At 39.8% G+C, this 12745-nt stretch overlaps 1 pseudogene; it reads right to left on the bottom strand.

Moving 5' to 3' along the window:
- Positions 1-52: 52 nt before the first annotated feature.
- Positions 53-9412, bottom strand: LOC102270458 (PDZ and LIM domain protein 7-like; annotated as a pseudogene).
- Positions 9413-12745: the final 3333 nt, after the last annotated feature.

The following is a 12745-nucleotide window of genomic DNA, read 5'->3' as shown; positions in this document are numbered from 1 at the left end:
AGGCCCCGCCTAGTCACGTGAAGAGCGCCCTGGCAACCCCACGTGCTGCGGATTAGTGCACTTCCGGCGTGAAGAGCACTTTATGGAGTTCGGTTGCTGAGGGTAAACTCGCCGGCAAGGAAACTTGCTCTCTCAAACTTCCAGGTGCAATTAAGTTAGGGTCCCTGTCGAACTGAACGGAAACCAAGCCACGCACTTGATGGCCCGTGCCCTCCGGTGTTGTGGTAGTTGTCATGTGACGGCTGTCAGAACTCACAAGGCGTGCGAATTCAACGAGTGTATCTCGTGGCTTTGGAGGGAACTTTGGGTTCCAACTTCTGGCCCAACTTGAAGCCCTACTTGGCGTTCCAAACCATGCTTTTTACTTGAGGAAGACCCTGAGTGCAGTATGGTGTTACCCGGCTCCCACTGTGGGCTTCGCGGGAGACACCAGTCGCCCACTATGAGATTCCAGCAGCGGCTGCCACTGCTGATCCGCTCTCAAGGGAGAGAACTCCTGAGACATCCAGGAACTAAAAAGCAGCGGTGAAATGACCTAACTCTCTCCTCACACTCCTCACATCAGAGGCTGTTACCGAGTTTTGGAGGCAAATGGTGTCTGACTCCTACTGCATTGTCCAGCAGAAAGATGTGCTGCCAAACTCAGCTCTTACATCCTCCTGGCATTGGGATTCCTTCAAGTTTGAGGTATGCCTGTACCTCATTAGGCCAGTTGGGTTGTCTTGGAATTAATAGGAGCCAGTAGTGACTTGAATAGGATTAGGACCGAGTTTCTTAAAAAGAGACGCATTCTCCTTTTCTCAGTGGTTTCACAGCCCACCAAATTCTACTACCTTGCAGAGATGGCCTTAAAACCCCAGTTTATGTGGCCCTGTGATTTTGTACTGCTGTCCCATGAAAAATTCCATTTCTCACTCTTCTATGTGACTCCATGGTTTACACAGATGTTTCACGTGTGTTGTCCAGTCAGATTTACAGTAAGCAAGTGAACACCCTAAACTGAGCTCAGCATGTAGCTAATATGTGAAAGAGCCAGATTAGGACCCTGGTTCAGGAGTCCACTCTGCTTTTCCTCACACCCCCTAACCTTTCCCTGTTATTGTTAGAAAGTTACAAATATTTAGAGTATATAAGCAGGTAGTGCAGTAAATGTTTTATGTGCATTATTCCTTTAATCTTGACTGTTACTCCTTTTTAAACCTTCAAATTTACTGTTAGAGTTTATACAAAGTGAAATTTACCCTTTTAAGTTCTGTGAGTTTTGAAAAACATAGACAGTTTTGTAACTACCACTGTAAACCTATAAACAAGGTGCAGAATATTTCTCAAAACTTTCTTTGTGCCTCTTTGTGGTCAGTCCCCTCCCCCAACACCCAGCCCAGGCAACCATTAGCAACTATTTTGTCTGCACTTTCAATTGTGGAAGAAGGCAGAGAAAAGTTAAATAATTTGCCCCAAATTAGACAGCTAGCAAGTCAAAGAGCCAGGATTGAACTCTAAGGAAGCTTGTCTCCACAATCACTGTTACTACCATATACTATTGCATGCTGCCTGTATACCACCATATACTGCAGTCACACAAGCATTTGGGTTTGGAATCAAATGATCCAGCTTCATGCATTCAACAAATATAGTTGATTCTAGTCAAGTTGCTGAAACACTGGATTAGTGAATATTGAACTGTTGCTACTAGAGGAAGTACACATTACATTCCTGTGAGCATCACATTTTGGTCAGCTAACATATATAATCTTGCTTTATGTGTGCTTCTGTTTGAAGACACTGTGTTTAATTGGTTCATTAACATTTAAGTCACAGCTAACAGCACTGTAATTCATGTACAAAGGAAGCTTATCTAACACGTGTGTTCTCTGTAAGGCATATCACAGCCTACATGTGCTTAGGAACACTAGAGAGCACTACAATACTATATTTGGGGACCATTTTAAACAACCAAGTCATCAACGAAAGTCACAAAAAAGCAAAAAGAAACACAAATAGACTGTGAAAACAACAGTTGTTTACAGTTTGATATCTGAAACAAGAAGGCAGAGCACTGCCTTCTTTGACCTTAGCTAGGAAAATGTGCCTGGTGAGCTGCTGTCTATGGGGTCGCACAGAGTTGGACACGACTGAAGTGACTTAGCAGCAGCAGCAGCAGGAAAATGTGTATTGACTGACTAAAATCTTCTCCTATTTTGTAAATGTCAAAAAATGAGCAAGAAAACACAGCGAAATTTGATTTTGGGGGTCACAAGTAAACTTTAGTAATGAGGTATATTCATAAATATGGAATCCATGAAAAATGAGGGTTACTTTTTATCTTAGTGCACTCAGCTCTGGAATGACTGTGTTGATCAGGACAGCCTATTGTTCATTAGGTACTTGCTGTCCAGTGCAGGATACAATCTAGCAATTTTAACAGATATAATGCTGCTAAAGAAATAACTACAGGGTGCTGAAATAAAGGTCTTGGCCCTCTTTATCTGGTCTAGGTATTGTTCAGTTGAAATATAACAATCGATAAATTACTGGAAATGTCCAACCTACCAAGAATGAATCATGAAAAATCTGAACACATCATTTAGTAGGAAGAATTATAGGTCAGTAATCAAAGGCTCCCAACGAAGAAAAGTTCGGAACCAGATGGTTCCACTGGTGCATTATAACAGACATTTAAAGAAGAATTAATTCCAATTTTTTGTAAACTCTTCCAACATGTTAAAGGTGAGTGACCGTGAACTTCCAGATGTTCAAGCTGGTTTTAGAAAAGGCAGAGGAACCAGAAATCATGTTGCCAACATCCGTTGGATCATCAAAAAAGCAAGAGAATTCCAGAAAAACATCTATTTCTGCTTTATTGACTATGTCAAAGCCTTTGACTGTGTGGATCACAGGAAACTGTGGAAAATTCTGAAAGAGATGGGAATACCAGACCACCTGACCTGCCTCTTGAGGAATCTGTATGCAGGTCAGGAAGCAACAGTTAGAACTAGACATGGAACAACAGACTGGTTCCAAACTGGGAAAGGAGTACGTCAAGGCTGTATATTGTCACCCTGCTTATTTAACTCATATGCAGAGTACATCATGAGAAACGCTGGACTGGAAGAAACACAAGCTGGAATCAAGATTGCCGGGAGAAATATCAATAACCTCAGATATGCAGATGACACCACCCTTAGGGCAGAAAGTGAAGAAGAACTAAAGAGCTTCTTGATGAGAGTGACAGAGGAGAGTGAAAAAGTTGGCTTAAAGCTTAACATTCAGAAAACGAAGATCATCGCATCTGGTCCCATCACTTCATGGCAAATAGATGGGGAAACAGTGGAAACAGTGGCTGACTTTATTTTTGGGGGCTCCAAAATCACTGCAGATGGTGACTGCAGCCATGAAATTAAAAGACGCTTTCTCCTTGGAAGGAAAGTTATGACCTACCTAGACAGCATATTCAAAAGCAGAGACATTACTTTGTCAACAAATGTCTGTCTAGTCCAGGCTATGGTTTTTCCAGTGGTCATGTATGGATGTGAGAGCTGGACTGTGAAGAAAGCTGAGCGCCGAAGAATTGATGCTTTTGAACTGTGGTGTTGGAGAAGACTCTTGAGAGTCCCTTGGACTGCAAGGAGATCCAACCAGTCCATCCTAAAGGAGATCAGTCTTGAGTGTTCATTGGAAGGACTGATGCTGAAGCTGAAACTCCAATACTTTGGCCACCTGATGTGAAGAGCTGACACATTTGAAAAGACCCTATGCTGGGAAAGACTGAAGGCAGGAGGAGAAGGGGACGACAGAGGATGAAATGGTTGGATGGCATCACCAACTCAATGGACATGAGTTTGGATAAACTCGGGGAGTTGGTGATGGACAGGGAGGCCTGACGTGCTGCTGTTCATAGAGCCGCAAAGAGTCAGACACAACTGAGTGACTGAACTGAACTGAACTGAAAGATGAGTGATCACTTCTGGACTCACTTTATGAGGCCAGCATTACTCTATTAACCAAAACCAGACAAAGACACTACAAGAAGGGAAAATAATAAGCATAGTGCAATATGAAAGTATTAACAACCTGAATTCACGAAGGAACAAATTAGAGGTATGGGATTAATAGATTAAAAACTACTGTATATAAAATAGATAATTAACAAAGACATACTGTATAGCACAGGGAATTATATCTACTACCTGTAATAATCTATAATGGAGTATAATCTTCAAAAATACTGAATCACTATACTGTACACCTGAAATTAATATTGTAAATCATCAATATTTTAATAAAAAAGGAAGTCCATTTGCAATTTCTTTGAAAAGAATAAAATTCTAGGGAATAAATTTAACCAAGGAGGTAAAAGATCTGAAAACTCTTAAGACTTTGAAATTGAAGAAGACACAGAATATATTCCATGCTTATGGACTGAAAGAAACAATGTTGTTAAAATTTCCATACTACTCAAAGCAATCTAATATTCAATGCAGTTCCTATCAAAATTCCAATGGCATTTTTTCACATAAATAAAAAAATCCTAAAATGTGTATAGAACCACAAAATATCCCAAGTAGTCAAAGTAATCTAGTGCAGGAAGAAGAATAAAGCTGGAGGCATCATGTTTCCTGATTTCAAACTATACTACACAGCTGTAGTAATCAAATAGTATGGCATTGTGCAAAAACAGGCACATAGATGAATGAATTATAAAAGTAGTCCAGAAATAAACTCATGCCTATATGGCCAACTTGATGACAAAGGAGGCAGGAATATACCATGGGGAGAGTATAGTTCTTCAATAAATAAGGTTGAGAAAATTGGATAGCCAGATGCACAAGAATGGAACTGGTCTCCTATCTTATACCGCACATAAAAATTAACTCAAAATACATTAAAGACTTGAACATAAGAACCAAAACCATAAAAAACATAGATAAGCTTCTTGACATTGATCTTGGTAATGATTTTTTTGGATAGTTCATTAAAAGCAAAAGTAGCAAAAGAAAATATGAACAAGGATTACATCAAACTGAAAAGCTCCTGCATAGTAAAGCAAACCATCAACAATGTGAAAAGACAATGTATGGAATGGAAGAAAGTATTTGCAAGTCATACATCTGATAAGGTGTAAGTATCCAAAAATACATCAAGAATTCATGCAAAATTCAGGGATTTCTCTGGTGGTCCAGTGAATAAGAATCTGCCTTGCAATGCAGGGGATGTTAATTCAAGCCTTGGTTGGGGAACTAAGATTCCTCAAGCTGAGGGGCAACTAAGCCCTTGCACCCTAAATAGAATCTGTGTGCGACAGTGAAAGATCCTGCATGATGCAATGAGGATCCCACGTGCTGCAACTAAGACCTGATACAGCCATATAAATAAATAAATATTAAAAATAAGCAATTATTAGAACTCTTGAATACAAAACTAGCCATTGTTGTTTTTAAAAAAGAATTCATGCAATTCAGTAACAAAACAAAAAAAAATCTGATTTTAAAATGGATGGGATATACATTTTTCCAAAGACATACAAATGGCTCACAGGTACATAAAAAGTTTCTTAACATCACTAATCATGAGGGAAATCAAAATCACGATATTATCACCTCACTCCTGTTAAAATGACCATCATCAAAAAGACTAGAGATAACAAGTGCTGGTAGGTTGTGGAGAAAAGGAAATCTTTGTGCACAGTTATGGGAACTGTAAAATGGTGCAACTGCTATGGAAAACAGCAGGGAGGTGCTTCAGAAAATTAAAAATAGAACTACCATATGATCCAGCAATCCCACTTTTGGGTATATATCGAAAAGGAATGAAAACAGGATATTGAAGAGACATCTGCACTCCCATGTTCATTGCAGTATTACTCACATAATCAAGGTATGGAAATAACTTAAGTGTTTGTCAGTGGGTGAGTGGATAAAGAAGCTGTGGTATATATTCACAATGAATACAATATTATTCAGTCATGTGAAAGAAGAAAATCCTGCCACTTTTGAAACATAGATGAACACATAGATGCTAAGTGAAATAAGCCAGGTGGAGAAAGAAAAATACTGAATTTAGATTTCATTATATGTGGAATCTTGAAAAACAAACCAGAAACAGAGAGTATAAAATTGTGGCCAGGACCTAGGGAGAAATAGGAAGAGATTAGTAAACAGGTATAAACTTTCAGCTATAAGATGAGTAAGGTATAAGGTTGTATTGTATAGCATGGTGAATCAACGCAGTGTTGTATAAGAGAGTAGAATGCCAATGTTCTCATCAAAAAAAGATAAATGTATGACATATGACATGATGGATGTGCCAATTAACTAGATGGGAGGAATCCTTTCACAGCATGTGTTTGTGTGTGTGTGTGTGTGTACTCAGTTTTGTCTGACTCTTTGCAACCCCGTGGACTGTAGGCCACCAGGCTCCTCTGTCCATGGAATTTTCCAGAAAAGAAAATGAGTGGATTGCCATTTCCTACTGGAGGATCTTCCCCACCCAGGGATCAACCCCTGCCTCTTGTATCTCTGCATTGGCAAGCAGACTTTTTTTTTTTTTTAAGCAGGGCTAAGAAGTTATTTTCATGCCCAAGCCAGCACAGACCTGGCAGACAGCAGTACCATAGGGCAAAGAGAGAGGACAGTGTCAAATGGAGCCAGGCCCAGTGCCAGTAGGGCAGCCAGGGCTAGGCCAGCAGGAGGCTCAATGCAGGGGCAACAAAGGGATGGGTGAGGTAGGCAGAAGCTGGAAGCGCCAAGGGGAGGTGCCCTAGGTGGAAGAACAGAAAGAGAGGCAGAGGGGGCAGCCAGCCAGCGAGGGCCAAACTACCATTGCATGTTGAGCACATGGGCAGAGTGCCAGGGGTGCCGGTCCTGGAGGTGGGTGTGGCATGGGCTCTGCAGCTCCAGGACATAGTTTTCCCTTGGTTTCTTCAGGTGCTCCTTATCAGGTCTTGCATGAACTCAGTGCTCGTGAGGTGGGCGAGGATGCAGAAGAAATGGGACTGGCCTGTCCCAGACCTCGACTGCCAGTCTTCCGTGTCCTCCATCAGCCACTACTTGCTAAGCAGCTGTCCATTCTGCTACAGGGCACTGTCAGCGAGCGGGGTTGCCCTGAAGGCCAGGTGTATTGTTGAGGAAAGCACTGGGTGCAAAGGTGTACTGCCTGGGCAGGGGTGGGAGTGGGGAGAGGGGGTCCATGGCGAGGGGCCAGGGCCTTCTGCTGTTTCCTCTGAGGGGACTGAGCCCTGCTGAGACCAAGGCTGAGGCTCTCCCCACAGGCGTGGATCTTGTTCTGGGCTTCCATGTGTATGAGGCCCCCTGCATTCTCACCATCAATACTCAGCACCCAGTCACCCACGGCCATGCTGGATGAGGCGTTCTCACCATCAACACTCAGCACGCAGTCACCCACAGCCATGCTGGCCTGCGCAGCTTTACCTCCAGGACTGAGTGAGCCAGGAGATGGAGAAGGGCACAGTGAAGTCCTTGCCCACCTGTGGCCAGAAGCCCCAAAGTGCTGGCCCCTCCAGCACCACTTTAAAGGAATCTATGGTGCTGCTCCTGCTGGGATTGTGAAATGATTCCCAGGTGGCGCCTGTGGACAGAACTCCAAGTAATAAATTTAAAAAAAAAATAAATTGAATGTCATCAATATTGAAAATATTTGTACCTTGAAGGACAACATCAAAAAAGTGAAAATAAAATCATACAAAGAAAATATTTGCGAGTCATATATTTGATAAGGGATCTGTATACAGAAATGTAAAGGTCTCTTACAACTCAAAAATTAACAGAAAAATAATTTTTAAAAATTGGCTAAAGATTTGAATAGATGTTTCTCCAAAGAAGATATGCAAATGGTTATTAAACACAAAAAACTTATCAACATCGTCAGTTATTAAGGAAATGCATATCAAAACTACAGTGAGACACCACTTTACACCCACTAGAATGACTGAAATGAAACACAGTAACAATTGTTGCAAGGATGTAGAGAAATTGGAATCTTCATACATTGCTAGTGGGGCTGTAAAATAGCACAGCTGCTTTGGAAAAGAGTTTGGCAGTTTCTCAAAATATACAACTTAGAGACAGCATATGACCTAACAATTCTACATCTAGTTATATACTCAAAAGAATTGAAAATATTCATCCCTGCAAAAAAACTTGTACATTAATGTTCATAATAGCATTATTCATCATAGTAAAAAACTAGAAAAAACTTAATTGCTCATCAGCTGATGAATGGATAAATGAAATAAGCTATTCTATATAATGGAACATTCAGCAATAAAAAGGAAGAAGTACTTATAAATAGTAAGTGTGGATTATCCTTAAAAATTATGCTACATGAAAAAAGCCAGTCGCAAAGGCTGCATGTTGAATGACTTCATTTATATGAAATGTCTAGAATAGGCAAATCCATAGAAACAGACAGTAGATTAGTGATTGCTGGGACTGGGTGGAGGAGAGAATGGGAGATTATTGCTAATGGGTACAGGGCTTCTTTGGGGGTGATGAAAATGTACTGATAATAGATAATATGGTTGTACAATTCTGAATATACTAAAAATCACTGAATTGTACATTTTAAAGGGGAAATTACATGATAAGTGAATTATACCTCAATTATTATGTCCAACCTAGACAGCATATTCAAAAGCAGAGACATTACTTTGCCAACAAAGGTCCATCTAGTCAAGGCTATGGTTTTTCCTGTGGTCATGTATGGATGTGAGAGTTGGACTGTGAAGAAAGCTGAGTGCCAAAGAATTGATGCTTTTGAACTGTGGTGTTGGAGAAGACTCTTGAGAGTCCCTTGGACTGCAAGGAGATCCTACCAGTCCATTCTGAAGGAGATCAGCCCTGGGATTTCTTTGGAAGGCATGACGCTAAAGCTGAAACTCCAGTACTTTGGCCACCTCATGTGAAGAGTTGACTCACTGGAAAAGACCCTGATGCTGGGAGGGATTGGGGGCAGGAGGAGAAGGGGACGACAGAGGAGGAGATGGCTGGATGGCATTACTGACTCAATGGACGTGAGTCTGAGTGAACTCCAGGAGTTGGTGATGGACAGGGAGGCCTGGCATGTTGCGATTCATGGGGTCGCAAAGAGTCGTACACGACTGAGCGACTAAACTGAACTGAACTGAAAGCTGTTACTTAAGAAAAGATAAAAAATGAGGATTAATACTCATCTACTCAGCATAAATAATTTCACCATACTACAGTGAGTATCCTTTTGCGACCCTACGCCTTTATATGCTTTAAATGAAAAACTCAATTTGTTGTCATTACTTTTCTGAATATTAATTAAAAAGAGAAAAAAATCAATATAATTCACCACATTAATAGAAAAATGTTGAAAAACATACAATTATCTAAGTGGATGCAATAAAAAAGTGACAAAATTCAGTACCCATTGCTGAGAGAAACAGCAAACCAAGAATATAAAGGAACTACTTCAACCTGTGGGGTGGAGGTGGCCAACTAATGCCATATTCAACAGTGAAAGACTGAACATATTCTCTATTTCTTTTCTATTGTGCCCCACAACAAATTGCAACAAATTTAGTGCCCTAAAATAACACTCATTTAAAAAATTACACAGTATACATCAGAAGTCCATGCCAGGGTGGCTCAGTTTTTTCTCTGGATTTTAACAGGCCAAATTCAAGTTTTCAGCAGAGCTTTTTTTTTTTTTTTTTCTGAAAGCTCTGAGGATGAATCCACTTCTAAGTTCATTCAGGTTGTTGACAGAATTCAGTTCCATGCAGTTTTAGTATTGGAGTTCTATTTCTTTGATGGTTGTCCGATGGAGATTGTGCTCAGCTTGTAGAGGTCACTTGTGTAACTTGGCTTATGGCCCCTTTCCTCCATTTTCAAAATCAGCAATGGCTAGTCAAGTCCTTCTTATGCCTTGAATCTCTTTGAAGAATTCTTCTTCATCTGTCATCTACTACACTTCTCCTTCTTTAGCATCTCTCTGACTCACTTTTCTGCCTTCTTCTTCCACTTTTAAGGGTTTATGTAATTACATTGGACCCAGCATGATAATCTTCCTAATTTAATGTTGAGCTGATTACTACCTTAATTCCATCTTTAGAGTCCCTACACAGCATACCCAGGTTGGTACAGACATACCTTGCAGATATTGTGGGTTTGATTCCAGACCACCATAATAAAGGGAATATCACAATAAAGTTAGTCACACAATTTTTTTTGGTTTCTCAGTGTATGTAAAAGTTATATTTATACTATAATATAGTCTAATAAATGTATAGTAGCACTATGTCTTTAAAACGTATGTATCTTAATTTAAAAATGTTTTATTATTAAAAAAAAGTCCAACCATCATCTGAACCTTCAGCAAGTCATAGTTCAGTTCAGTTCAGTTCAGTCGCTTGGTCGTGTCCAACTCTTGGCAACCCCATACACTGTGCATCAAGGTCTTTTCCAGTGAGTCAGTTCTTTGCATCAGGTGGCCAAAGTATTGGAGCTTCAGCTTTAGCAACAGTCCTTCCAATGAGTATTCAGGACTGATTTCCTTTAGGACTGACTAATTTGATTTCCTTGTTGTCCAAGGGACTCTCAAGAGTCTTTCTCTAACACCACAGTTCAAAAGCATCAATTCTTCAGCACTTTCTTTATAGTCCAACTCTCACATCATACATGACTACTGGAAAAACCATAGCTTTGACTATATGGACCTAGCTTTGACTATGTGGACCTTTGTTGGTAAAGTAATTTTTTTTATTACTGCTTTTTAGTATGCAGTCTAGGTTTTTCATAGCTTTTCTTCCAAGGAGCAAGCATCTTTTAATTTCATGGCTGCAGTCACCATCTGCAGTGATTTTGAAGCCCAAGAAATTAAGTTTGTCACTGTTTCCATTGTTCCCTATCTATTGGTCATGAAGTGATGAGACCAGATGCCATGATCTTTGTTTTTTGAATGTTGAGTTTTAAGCCAGCTTTTTCACTCTCCTCTCTAACTTTCATCAAGAGGCTCTTTAGTTCCTCTTCACTTTCTTCCAGAAGGGTGGTGTCATTTGAATATCTGATGTTACTGATATTTCTCCTGGCAATCTTGATTCCAGCTTGTGGTTTATGCAGCCCAGCATTTCACATGATGTACTCTGCATATAAGTTAAATAAGCAAAGTAACAATATACAGCCTTGATGTACTCCTTTCCCGATTTTGAACCAGTCAGTTGTTCCATGTAATGTTCTAACTGTTGTTTCCTGACCTGCATACAGATGTCTTAGGAGGCAGATAAGGTAGTCTGGTATTCCCATCTCTTTAAGAATTTTCCACAGTTTTTTGTGATCCACATAGCCAAAGGCTTTAGCATAGTCAATGAAGCAGAAGTAGATACTTTCCTGGAATTCTCTTGCTTTTTCTATGACCCAACAGATGTTGGTAATTTGATCACTGGTTCCTCTACCTTTTTTAAATCCAGCTTGAACATTGGGGAGTTCTCAGTTTACGTACTGTTGAAGCCTAGCTTGGAAGAATTTTGAGCATCCCTTTGCTAGTGTGTGAAATGAGTGCAATTTTGCGGTAGTTTGAACATTCTTTGGCATTGCCTTTCTTTGGGATCGGAATGAAAATTCACCTTTTCTAGTCCTGTGGCCACTGCTGAGTTTTCCACATTTGCTGGCATATTGAGTGCAGCACTTTCACAGCATCATCTTTTAGGATTTGAAATAGTTCAGCTGACATTCCATCACCTCAACTAGCTTTGTTCATAGTGATGCATCCTAAGGCCCACTTGACTTCACATTCCAGGATGTCTGGCTCTAAGTGAGTGATCATACCATCATGGTTATCTGGGTCATGAAGATCTTTTTTGTATAGTTTTCTGTGTATTCTTGCCACCTCTTCTTAATATCTTCTGCTTATATTAGGTCCATACAGTTTTTGTCCTTTATTGTGCCCATCTTTGCATAAAATGTTCCCTTAGTATCTCTAATTTTTTTGAAGAGATCTCTAGTCTTTCCCATTCTATTGTTTTCTGCTATTTCTTTGCATTGATCATTTAGGAAGGCTTTCTTATCTCTCCTTGCTATGCTGGAACTCTGCATTCAGATGTATATATCTTTCCCTTTCTCTTTTGCCTTTTGCTTCTCATCTTTTCTCAATCATCATCTGAGCCTTTAGCAAGTCATAATAGTAACATCAAAGACCACTGATTACACATCACTACAACAAATATAACAATAATGAAAAAGTTTGAAATATTGAAAGAATTGCCAAACTGTGACACAGGAGGGACATGAAGTGAGCAAAAGCTGTTGGAAAAATGACACCAATAGAGTTGCTCAACACAGTGGTGCCACAAACCTTCAATTTCTAAAAAGTGCAATATCTGCAAAGCGTGATGAAGTGAGGCGGAATAAGATAAGGTATGCTTGTATTTGAATAATCAGGAGATGGGAATCATAGGGGACATTTTTAGAATTCTACCTACCAAGTCCTCTAAGAACAGGAATAAAACAAGGATTCCACTATAATCGCTTGTATTCAACATTGTATTGAAGATGCTACCCAGTGCAACAAGATAAGAAAAGTATACAGATAATAAGTTACTTTATTTATGATGTTAGGAACATCTAGTTGAAAATTCCATAGTATATAAAAGGGACTAGAATTAACAAATGAGTTTACAAGAATTGATAAATGAGGATACAAAGCCAACAGGAAAGTCAGTTATATTTCTGTGTTAGTGACAATTATAAATTAAATATTTTAAAAA

The sequence above is a fragment of the Bos mutus genome, chromosome 1 (assembly GCF_027580195.1).
Source record: "Bos mutus isolate GX-2022 chromosome 1, NWIPB_WYAK_1.1, whole genome shotgun sequence".
Lineage (NCBI taxonomy): Eukaryota > Metazoa > Chordata > Mammalia > Artiodactyla > Bovidae > Bos > Bos mutus.
This window is presented reverse-complemented; position numbering and strand designations above follow the sequence as displayed.